Below are 12,124 nucleotides of genomic sequence, written 5' to 3'. Positions count from 1 at the left end.
TAATGTAACTTCTAATAAAATCCTGCGGCACATGGTCTGCAATACAGTACATTTTGAGCATGCAACAACAGTGACTACCTGCAGGCTGCCTAGCACAGTGGCTGTTAATGGACGCTACCAATCACACTGATATAAAAGAGAAGAAGAAAAGTCTGGAGTTATATACCACTTTTCTCAACTGTAAGGAGTCTCAAAGTGGCTTATAAACTCCTTTCCTTCTTCTCCCCACAACAGACACCTGTAAGGTTGGTAGGGCTGAGAGATTTCTGAGAAAACTGAGACTAGCCCAAGATGACCCAGCAGGCTTCATGTATAGTAGGGAAACAAGCCTAGTTCACCAGTATAGAGTCTGCCACTCATGTAGAGGAGCGGGGAATTCAGCCCTGAACAGCAATTTGAGACTGGGAGATTAACTCAAGGGACAGGAAGTGGGGTATTACAAGTCAAGGAATTCAATATTTGCATGTTATTGGTGCGAGTCATAGCATCACTAGGTATACTTTTATTAAAGTTATTAAGTACATATCCATCATCAGCAAGGTGCCTTTGGTGTGAGTCAGTTCTATGATCCCTCTGCATAACTTTGATGCTGCAGATCTCAACTCTCTATTTTAAAATTTAACATTTAAGAAAGTGAAGTGGTAAGGAAGGAGTAAAGAGCATGCCACTCCACATGCTGTAGTCATAAACAAGTTGCTACTAAAGTACTCCTCACTACTTATCCTTTGTTCAGCTCTCAGACACATGAAAGGCCCAAAGATACATCCATAGCATCAATGTTCTCTCTTTTACTTATTTTCATAGTTTGGGCTAGATCATAATAATTCTTCCTTTTCTGACAGCATCCTGTGCCTTCAAAACCTGCATGGAGGGTAGAAATGTAACGGCACAGATTTTACCATAACTTACATCTACATAGTAAGAAAAACTGTTAACATGTCCATCTTTTTTAAAGTTCTGCAAATCCTTGGGAGATGGGGGTGGAGAAGGCACTGTTATTCGCCTGGTTCAAATACAGATGATGGCTGAGGCACAGAGGGATTACATTCAAAGGGACCGGAGACTTTAAGTACCACCAGTTTAAGTGCATGATTCTGCCTCTCTCCTGTTTTCCATAAGCATCTGGCAGGAAAATTATCTGTCAATGTTTTGAGGGAAGTTATTTCATTTAAAAAATCAACTTAAATCATTCCTTCTTCAAAACAGTCCCTTTCCTAACTGTTACTTTGTTCTGGCTGCCCACACGCAAAGAAGCATTTTTAAAACACAGACATCCTGTATGCTCTGGAACTTTATTTATTGTGATCTTGTTATATAGGCTTAGAAATAATTATTTTAGTAACCTTAGTATAAGCTAGCGAAAGCCATCTGCCATGGGCAATGGGCTTGGGGCATTATTTTATTTTTATTTATTTATTTATTTATTATTCTACTTTTATACCGCCCTCACCCGAAGGGCTCATGAAGGTTGCTTAAAATGTTTTCATTATGTGGTTATAATCATATAGAAGTTCTTATAGTATAGAGCCGTGATGGCGAACCTTTGGCACTCCAGATGTTATGGACTACAATTCCCATCAGCCCCTGCCAGCATGGCCAATTGGCCATGCTGGCAGGGGCTGATGGGAATTGTAGTCCATAACATCTGGAGTGCCAAAGGTTCGCCACCACTGGTATAGAGGCTAGAGTATCAGACGGGCTCTGAGAAAGCCAGGTTCATCCCTACCACAGGACTCACTTGGTGATTCTGGACCAGTTATTCTCTCTCAGCCTAACAGGACTGTTGTCGTGAGGATGAAATGGAGGAGATGAGAACAATACTGTAAGCTGCTTTGGGCCCCCATGACAGGGGGAAAAACAGGCTATAAATATATAAATACAAAACAAGCAAAGGAACACAGCACAGTATTAAACTACACTTTTCTGTGACAAATAAGGTCTAAAAGTGTGAAAACACCTACTATCAGTTGCTTAACTATCTAGTATGGCCACAATCAGACAGAACTAATACAGCCAAAATATCTACACAGCCACAATCTTGCCACGAAGCAAATTATGCTCTTGAGTGTGGAATTTAGACAGTTCTACAAAATCCACATGTATCTGGGCTTTCTAACTCTTATATTTGCAGGGAAAATCCTGAAATCATGTGGGTAGCAATAAGAAAGTTATACTCAAGCAGTATAGTACCTTAGAGAGTTCTTCCCCACAGTCTCCTATTCTTCTTTGATCGACTCTGCTTTACCCCAGTTCTCCAAGACTGAAATGTTCTTTCTGTGTCTTTAGACTCTGCTTTCGAAACCTACTCCCAACATATTTTAGAACCTGGATTTTTTTTTAAAAAAAATCCTAAAACTAGTTGCTATTTACCTCGCAGAACATACTCATGTGAAGAAAGTTAGTTTTGCTTTTGGGAATGCTGGACTTTTTGGGAATGCTGGACTTGGAATTTTACTTCAGAATATTCCCAGGGAAGCCTGCCAGTGCACAAGCATTTATATACAAATTACTTTTTTTAAAAAAAAAATCTATGCTTTTTATATTATTAGTTTGTACTGTAGCCCACCATTTTTATTGTCAAAGCTTCTTTGTTATAGATTTGTTCTACATTTTAATACACGGTCATGAGAGCTTTTTGACAGAAACACCAAATCTTCCAAGCAAACAAGGATACAGCTCTTCACACAGAAATATATCACACACACAACATTTTTGGTTAGTGCGCTAACAATATACATATACTTTTCAAACATTTACGTTTCAGTTCTAAAATACAAAGAGAACAACTTTGTTTAAAGGTAGTTCACATATAGTGTATTTAACAATGAATAAGAAGAGGTTTCTAACCTAGGTATTCTACCATGCATGCTTATTTAATTTCCTGTCTTCCTTTATCTCCTGTCCAGTTAACGTAATAGATTCTTCTTCACAAGACTATCTCTTTTATAGTGTCTCTCCAGCTGCATCTGTCAAATGTTAATTACGCAGAAATATAATAATGGCAATAGCACAACACATCAGTTCAAAAAATCAACCTTTATTATTCTAAAGCTGTTGTGAATTTCAGAATCCTGTTCCCTGTCAATAATAAGGGAATCAAAATGGAAAAAGTTTCTTGGAGTGGATGTTCCCTCAAAAGACAAAGAGCAATGGTAGATCCCAATGAACCACTTTACCTTTCCTCTTTCTTCTCTAGAATGGAATAGTTCATTAATTTTGCATCATTATAAAATTCAAGATGTGGTGCGAAAAAGGAGAACAAGAGGTGCTGTAAATTCCAGAACAGATCATATTCAGACTTTGCTGATTCCAAACATATACACATACACCCCACATCTGAGAATGGTAACAAGTACCATTCATTCAGTACATTTTCATAGAACGTGTTCTAAAAATAGTTATGCTATTTAAGAATTCATTTCTGGGCCACGAAATTCCAGGGTTATATTCACTCATTAACTGGAAGCCTCAAGTTAATGCCACAGAGATTAGCTTTGCCAAAGTTATCAGGCATCAGAAAATAGTCAAGTGTGAGAAAACCCCTTTGCATTTCATTCCAGTTCTGATCCGCTGTATTAAAACCAGTCTTAGCAGTAAATGAAATCTTTCTATTTATTAGCTATGAAAGCTCACAGGAGGAATGCATTTCTGCAAATGTATCCATGTTGAACTAGCAGCTCAGTTCTGCCAGTTGCTTAAATACATGCATTCACATCACATCTAAGCACACAAAGACACTTAATTGGGTCCTTTTTCTGCAAAGGTGGGGGCAGGAACCACCAATATATCAAGACAAATTAAATGGCTAAGCTCACCCCGATCCTATTTACTTGGTTCACCTAATGGAGGCAAATATTTCTGCTAACAGAATTGGGGACCCTGGTCCTGTTAACAAAAGTGAGTGACAGCCAGCACACAAATACACAGAAATAGCAGCAGCCATATAGAGATAAATGTGACGTTCTAAAAAACCTCTGTGCAACAGAGCAATTCTCTGGTATAATTACTTTCACTGTAAGTTGCCTTGTGAACCTAGTTTAGCCTGACGGTGGAATTTTAAAGTCAGGAAGACCTACTGAGAGATTTCACCAGGATTCCAAGTAGATCTTCCCAGGGCTGGTCTCTAATCATGCAATCCTAAAAGCACTTCTGTTGAATTAACCACCATCAAACAGATAAACAGAACTCTGAATAGACCTACTTAGGATTATTTTCTGATTTAGATATTTGGCCATTCGTTTTCTCTTTATCCATAAACTGATCCATACAGAAAGGAAAAAAGCTCCTTGAACAATTCTCACCTTTTCTAAAGTAACAAATATACACTCTTATTAAGAAACCCCCTAAAACCCATTAAGGAAGAAGGGCCAATAACCACAGAAATCCAGGATCACAAAAATACTTGCTTTGCATTTGAGTATGCAGTGAAAAACAGATGCCCAATCTATTTGCCATACAGAACCATCCAGACCCACGAAAAGGTGTCATTCTGAAACTGACATTTCCTGTTTGCAAAACATTTATAATGCTTCCTAAGTGGCATGAATGCAATTCGAGAATCATCATCCTAGACGTAAAACTAAGCCACAGAGTCTGTCCAATGCCAGTTAAATGCCCCTGTGCTTCAGGGATGGAGATTGCTGGCACATCTAACTCAGTTTGCATTTGTGTCAGAAAAGCCACAGTAAAATTGCTGGCTTCCCAATCCCATTGCCTAAGTTACTAAATTCCCCACAACCGCTGCCTTCCTGAGACATCCCTCTTGACAGAGCAACTCTTTCTCATGTGTCAAATTTTAGGGCAACACAAGCGGCTGGTTCAAAGCATGTCCAGCAACCTTCCAGCAGTGTAAGGCTAGCAGCTGTGTTGGGAGACTGTGGTTTCAGCTCCCTCTCGAGCACTGCAGAAAAATCCAGGTGCTTGCAACATGACACATGTCAGGGAGTCCACAGATGATCCCCGGAGAAGGATCGGAGTAACATAAACACAGGGAAATCCTCACCCAAGTTAGACTCCAGGGAGAGGTCATGAAGACCAGATGCTAAGGACAACAAGGTATGGGTTTTCTCATATTCCCACTCCTTTGGACAAGGAATCCCCCCCCCCCAGGTCAGAAAACAGGCGGGAGGGGTCGTCCAAGCCCAGCAGGGGGTAACCCAAGTGCAAAATCAGCTCCCCTTGAAATTTCCCACCCCAGGCTTAGAAACAGCTAGTGACTGAGCGACACATTCTTCTCTCCAGCCGCCTCTCCGTGACACCTCGCCTCCTTCTCCAAGGAACAAAGTACGGCTCATCCCGAAGAGCCCTTTCACAGTCGGGAAGACTAAGGCAGCACCTCGAAGTGAAAGACTTCCGACGGGACCCCTTCCTCTTTCGGGAGGATTGTTATTCTCCCCCCAAACCCCCATACAAAGAAGTCTCAAACTTGCCTGGAATTAGAGTGGAAAGGGTCTTCTCCGCCTCCCACAGCAGTAGACGAACCCCTCAACTACTTAAAATGTCGAGGAAGGGACCATCGGCGGGGTTGGCCCTTCCAGATCCCAAAGGGAAGCAGCCGCAGCTTCGCAAGGGTCCTGTGCCGCTGCCCAGCCCTAAAGCCTGCAGCGCTAGAGCCCAGCCATCCCCGACAGCGGCGCTCACAGCGGGGGGCTTGGCTCGTGCAGTTGGGACCAGCCAGCGCCCGTCCGCCTCTCTTTGCACCCCCGAGTCAGTGCAAGCAGCGAGGAGGCGCGGAAGGTGGCTGAGAGCGGCCCGAGTCCCGGCTGGCGAAGGAGGCAGCGGCAGCAGCCCGAATTGGAGGCTCAGCCCCGGCTTTAAAGGAGCCGCGTGCTCGGTTGCAGGCAAGCGTCGCGGAGTGGCCCAGGAAGCGGGGATAAGGGGGCGTCACGGGGGCAGCAGCGACGGGGCGGGGAAGGGAGTGGAGCTGCCGGCCGGCTGGGAGGATGAGCAAACGCCCAGCTCTCAAGAAAGCGCTCCTGCAACGTGACCCGAAAACGACCCCGCGATGGGAGGAGTGAGAAACGAGGAGAGCGTCTCTGAGCATGTGCAGAGTGCGCCTGCTTCCTCACATCAGAAGCTGCGCTCGGTCTCCGTAGGGAGCGAGGGCTTGCATTCCGGTTTAGAAAGGCTGTTTTACGAGAAGGCTAGGGTGAAGCTACATGAGAGGCGTGTGCTACAGTCCTTTGTCGCTTCCCAGAGGTAATGTCTACAGATGGATGTACATTTCATTAGGGGCTACTTTGTTTTGCAATGACCGAGCGCTGCAGACATTGAGGGAAGGGGGGCGGTTGGTTCCCTATGAAATGCAGGTCCTGCTAATACCCCCTCCCCTTAGGCCAGGGGTCTGCAACCTGTGGCTCTCCAGATGTTCATGAACTACAATTCCCATCAGCCTCTGCCAGCATGGTCAATTGGCAGGGGCTGATGGGACTCCAGTTCATGTCCTCCTGGAAAAAACTCCAGGATGCAGGCTCTGCCTTAAACGCACGTTATTTAGCAACTCTACCTGCATTTCCATCTTATTGGTTGAGCAATTGCAATCATTTGCTCCTGGATTTCCCTGTGTGGCACAAACTAACCCAGTCATGAATGACTGGTATATAATATCCAACCAGGTGTTGCGGCAGGCTTTTCGCCAACAGGGCAGATGGTGGCGCTCCAATGTTTGTGAGGCTGGTAGGATCCATCCTGGGAGAGAATTACATAAAGTCCTTCCTGTTTGTTTTTTTAAATCAGAAATTGTTTGGGTTTTGCCCCAGTAGAGAGAACATGTTCCATACCAACCTGGCTGCTTTAATGGGGGCCTGCCCCAATACAACAGTCTTCCTTTCTCTCGCTCAAAAGGCCATAACCAAAGTTATGAGTAGGAGAGGTTTTGAAGGGCGAAAAGTGGAAATGTGTGAAAAACAGGACTGAAGAGATCACCGTGCAGGGAACCAGTGGAGGATAGCGGTGGAGAGCCAGCATGGTGTTCTGGAGAACTGGGTTTGATTCCCCACCCCTCTTCATGAAGCCTGCCAGATGACCTTGGACTAGTCACTGTTCTCTCAGAACTCCCTCAGCCCCACTTCACAAGATGGCTATTGTTGGAAGGCAAGGCAAGGGAATTGTAAACTGTTTTGAGACTCCTTAAAGGTAGAGAAAAGTGGGGTATAAAAACCAGCTTTTCTTTTTTTATACAATGGAATTGATCAGTGTGAGAAGTATCGGCTGCATGTTGTGGCTTTGGAATACAGGGGTGCCTTTGTAAGAACAAGGAGAGATGGAAGAAGAAGAGTAGAAGAGTTTGGAGTTTTATCATCCCCCCTTTCTCTCCTGTAAGGAGACTCCTGTAAGGAGACTCAAAGGGGGTTACAATCTCCTTTCCCTCCCCCCCCCCAACAAACACCATGTGAAGTGGGTGGGGCTGAGAGAGCTTCACAGAACTGTGACTAGCCCAAGGTCACCCAGCTGGCATGTGTTGGAGTGCACAAGCAAATCTGGTTCACCAGATAAGCTTCCACAGCTCAAGTGGCAGAGCGGGGAATCAAACCGGGTCCTCCAAATTAGACTGCACCTGCTCTTAACTACTACATCACGCTGGCATGGGCACCTCCGCACTTTAGGAGAAAAATGATGCCTTTCATTAAGTTTCGTATGCCTCAATCTAATAGCCGGAGTTAGTTCTGCTGGTGCAAATGAGAAGTTTCGAAAAGGCAAGCAAGGCTGTGGCCCTCAGAACCCTTTCTGGGAGGGAGCCCATTAATCAGAATGAGTCTTCTGAGGAGTGCTGCTTAGACTTAGCTCCTAGGGTGACAGCATGCTTTGAGTGCAAAAAAGAAGACTGTTTCCTCGCTGAAAGGAATGCAGTGTTTTGCGTTGCTTTGGAGGGATCAACATTCTAGATTCTCAGTCAAGGTTTCCAACTCCAGTTTGAGCAATTCCTGGAGATTTGGGGGTAGACTATGGGGAGCAGAGGGACCTTAGCAAGATATAATTTTATAGAGTCAATCTTCCAAAGCTGCTGTTTCCTCAAGAAAACAAAACAAAACCCTGATCTCTGTAGTATGGAAATGAGTTGTAATTCCAGGAGATTTCCTGTCCCCACCTGGAACTTGGCAACGCTACTCTTGCTACTTATCTTTGTGTCTGTCTGAGCAGATGAAGCTGCCTTATGCTGAGCCAAACCATTGATTTATCTGGCTCAGTACTATTTATTTTGACTGGCAAGCAGCTGTTCTGAGCCTCAGACAGAAAGAAAAATTTCCCCAACATCTGGTATCCAAGAGACTTTAACCACGGATGTTATGTTTGAACCCGGAACCTTCTACAAGCTGAGCACATGTTCTAGTATTTATTTGTTTGTTTGTTTGTTTGTTTATTTACTGAGTACTGAGTCCGAGGCTCCTTCTTTTGCCTATTCAAACTGTACATTTGAAATTCAGTAGATATTTCATCAGCTACACTTCTCCAGAATTCTCTTGTCCAGAGAAAACTGGTGCTGTAAAGATGTTGCATGACATTTTTATCACCTGGGGAAATGAGCCATGCAAACAATTCTTGTGTGCGGTCCCCTCCTCTCCATATTACTAGCAGGATCTCAGTGATTTCCTGATTTTGACAGGATGAAAGGAATCTGTAGGGGAGCAAGCCTGCCTGAGCAGCTCTACTCAATAAATAAGTCAGAAATGAGCCTCTTTTTACAGATGACATTGATACTTACATTTATAGTCACTCTAAACTGGAATAGTGGATAAGATCCAGCCAACATTTTGAGCAGTGAAATGTGGAGGAGAGGTCCCCTTTGATCACCCAAAAATACTATGCTGGGGAACATGAAACTACATGGCAATTGTTATGTGGGTTGAAGGTGGGGGTAGGGTGTAATATAGCAATACAATAGAGTAATACTAAGCAAAAAAAGTGGATGGATCAAACCCAGTAACTGGAAAATCTGACATGGCCCAATATGACTGCTCTTAAGAGGTATAATTCAGAATTGTTATTAATATATTTGGTGATATCACATTCACAAAATTATGTATTGAAATAAGAAAAAAACAATAATGAATATCTGAGAGGCAAGAGAAAAGCCCAAGAGATCTATTTCTGTTTTCCATGGGACTTTTGTATCTCTGTCACAGAAGTGTAGTGCCCCACACCTGTCTTGGCCTATGTTACTTTATACCTTTCCTTTCATCTTTGTGCTGTAAGGTTTAATTCTGATTGCTGTGAGGCTGCTCCACATGTTGCCAGGATCATCTAGCTGATAATATAATAGGGAGTAGTTTAGAGTACATCTGAGTATGTGCAGAGTATTCTACTTGGGAGCTACCATTAACTCAAAGAGGTTTGAAATGCAACACCTCTCTTCTTGGTAGAGATGAATAAACACAATGCACATAGTAATGGCGAAGATTTTGCACTGTTTGAGAAATGCCTGGTTCAGATCTCACTAGCCATAAATTCTAAACTGGCTCCTTCATCTGTTATCTATTTACAAAGAGAACAGAATGTGCAAGCCTTGTTTAAATTCTTAAAATCATTTATGTAAAATGCACCGGGTTAGTGTTTAAAATATATATTGTGACTGTTCCTGTATTACAGATCTTCCCAGTACAACTGCCATTTTGTGAAAAGCAGTGTTTGCGGCACTGCTTTCTGGGAGGTTGGGATAAGAAAAAAGGAGGAACGCTTTCATTTGTAGACTTGTTTCAGAGATATGTGACTTAGTTACATGACTGAGGAGTTTTATAAGAAACTTTGTGAAAACTTTTGCATCAGTTACCTGATAGAATACATTTATTGTGCATAATTTACCTGTCCCTTTCATATGAAAGTGATTGAGTTTTCTATCCCAAACATGTTAGGAGTTATTGATGTTCCTGACTGCTATCATAACATATAAGCTCAATCAAAACTCAATCACTTTCTCTTGTGAACATTTCTTCTCCAAAAAAAAAGTACTGGCAAAGGGGAAATGGAATTATAGTTCTGAGAAATCAAGAATTTTTATTTTAAGTACAGCAGTGCGAGAACCCTGGAAGCTTCACCATACACCTCCGCCAATATGCCTCTGTTCCAGGCTAAAATATCTTTTCTGTTCAAGCATTGGACTGTCTCTTAGAAGTCAGAGCCAGATGCATTAAATTCTTCCAGATTACGGGAAGTTGGATTAATCTGACATTTATACTTATTGGAAAAATCCAGCCACTTTGATTAGCACACAGATTTAACATTTGGAGATTAGTAAAACCACAGATGAAACATGGTTTTTGTTAAGATAGCTTAGAAGTTGAGAATAATATCTCTTTGTCTATTGCTGAGTTTTGCTATTTTGTGCATGTTAAATATATGGCTTACATTAAAACCGGGGGGGTGGGTGGGGGTGGGGGTGGGGGTGACTCTTTTTAGATGTGAGTGACTTGATTTCTACTGAAGTGATCCAGAAAGGGAGAAGTTTCCAATGACTAACACGACTGCCTAAAATCTAAATCCTTTCTCTTGAAATCATTGGCACTTAATCCTGGTTCATATAATCAAACAGGCATATTGGTGATGTTCATACAAATTGCCCTGTATGAGCCAGCCATTTTATTTAGTGCTGTGCAGAGGCGTATCGAGGGGAAATGGCACCTGGGGATGACACCTGTCGCAGGCATCCCTGTGGCCCCCCCATGCTCAGGGGCAGGGCTTGGGGTGGCTCAGACGAGCACCGCAGCCATTGTACCTGGGGTCATTTGACACCCCCCTGTCCCCCTTGCAGATAAGCCATTAGCACTATGTAGTCCAACTGGCAGTATTCTCTAGAACCTTGTACATCTAAAGTGCTGACTTTTGGCAACCCAGTATGGTTTTCAAGGAAAGAGACTTAACAGAGGAGGTCTGCCAATGTTTTCTTCTGCATAGTGACCCTGGCATTCCTAGATGATCATCCATCCAAGTACTAGCCAGGAAATCTGATGAGATTAGGCTAGCCTGGGCTATCCAGGTCAGGGCCTTCAGAACCTTATATAGTAATTTTTCACAATACTGCTACCTAGATCTTTTTTTTTTAGGAAAAAAAAGTCCTGGCAATAACATGAATTGATCCTGAGATTGTCGTCATGCATGCTCTACTATTGAGCTATGGCCAGTCTTTGCTATTAGGAGCAACTCCAGAAAGGTGATCCCTTTTGGTCAGGTGGGAAGTCATGCAAAAGCTCTAAAAATTAATGAAGGGTAGGAATCCATGCTTCCTTCACCTTCTTTGAAATGGGAACCAAGCTATTTCACCACGGTCTCTGAGACATCATTGGAACATTTGTGTTGTCTTTAATTAATTTCACACCATCTTCTTTTGCAGAATTTGAAACAGGTCTCCTTAAGGTGTAAAGAAAATTGCTAGAGACAGAAGGAGGAAAAGGAACATTCTGGAAGAAAGGAGTATAGAGGGCAAAATTTTAGAAAAGGACTATGAAAAGAGGAAGTTAAGAAGAAGCCATTTCTAACAACTCAAGAAAACAGGAAGTTAAGATGAAGCCATTTCTAACAACTCAAGAAAAATATCCAAATATCATTCTTAGTACTGTAACAGAGCAGAGTTACATCCATTGACTTCAATACAGTTGAAAGATAATAATTCTGTTCAGAATCACATTTTAGAGAAGTGTATTTAGCTGGTAAAACTTTTTAAAAATTTCTTCATTTGTTTAAGTTTGCATATTGTAACAGTACATACTTTATGTATCCTACTAATGTTTTATTGTGGTATATTGTTTATATTTTATGACCACTGAAGAAAACAAGATTGATCATGCATTTCTGATTTGTTTTGTTGTTTTATTCATATTTTTCATATTCTTTTGACTGCAATTCTAAAACAACCTTCCTTGGATTAAGCCCGTGGGGGAAAAATGAGACTTATTTCTGAGCTGACCTGCCTAGGATTGCCCCCTTTGTCCTTCAGTTTGTGGCAAAAGAGGCAAACAGTGTTTGCTAAGGGGATTCAGATATCTTCTCAGCCATGAACTTGGCCTCATGCCAATCAATTATTTTTTTTATTCTCAGTCCATTATTTGCCCTAAGGTGGTTTAATAATCCCAGCTGACCTTAAGGGCTGTTGCATGGATAACTAAGAAAATATATCCAAACTGTTCAAAGTGGT

General features: G+C 42.3%; 1 protein-coding gene and 1 long non-coding RNA gene across 2 annotated transcripts in view; one reads left to right on the top strand and one right to left on the bottom strand.

Annotated features, from left to right (window-relative positions):
• The window catches only part of CALCR (calcitonin receptor), a 156,579-nt gene extending 150,637 nt beyond the window's left edge, over positions 1-5,942 (bottom strand). The window contains exon 1 of the mRNA XM_048511374.1: positions 5,430-5,942. The gene's annotated coding sequence lies outside the window, so the exon portion shown is untranslated. The remainder of the gene's footprint in view (positions 1-5,429) is intronic.
• LOC125441074 lies at positions 5,722-11,785 on the top strand. Its single transcript, XR_007245786.1, has 2 exons — positions 5,722-6,198; positions 11,324-11,785. It is a non-coding gene; the product is annotated as an uncharacterized LOC125441074 (long non-coding RNA).
• Positions 11,786-12,124: the final 339 nt, after the last annotated feature.

This window comes from Sphaerodactylus townsendi, linkage group LG11 (genome assembly GCF_021028975.2).
Source record: "Sphaerodactylus townsendi isolate TG3544 linkage group LG11, MPM_Stown_v2.3, whole genome shotgun sequence".
Classification (NCBI taxonomy): domain Eukaryota; kingdom Metazoa; phylum Chordata; class Lepidosauria; order Squamata; family Sphaerodactylidae; genus Sphaerodactylus; species Sphaerodactylus townsendi.
The sequence above is the reverse complement of the archived record's forward strand: the minus strand, read 5'-3'. Positions and strand labels throughout refer to the sequence as shown.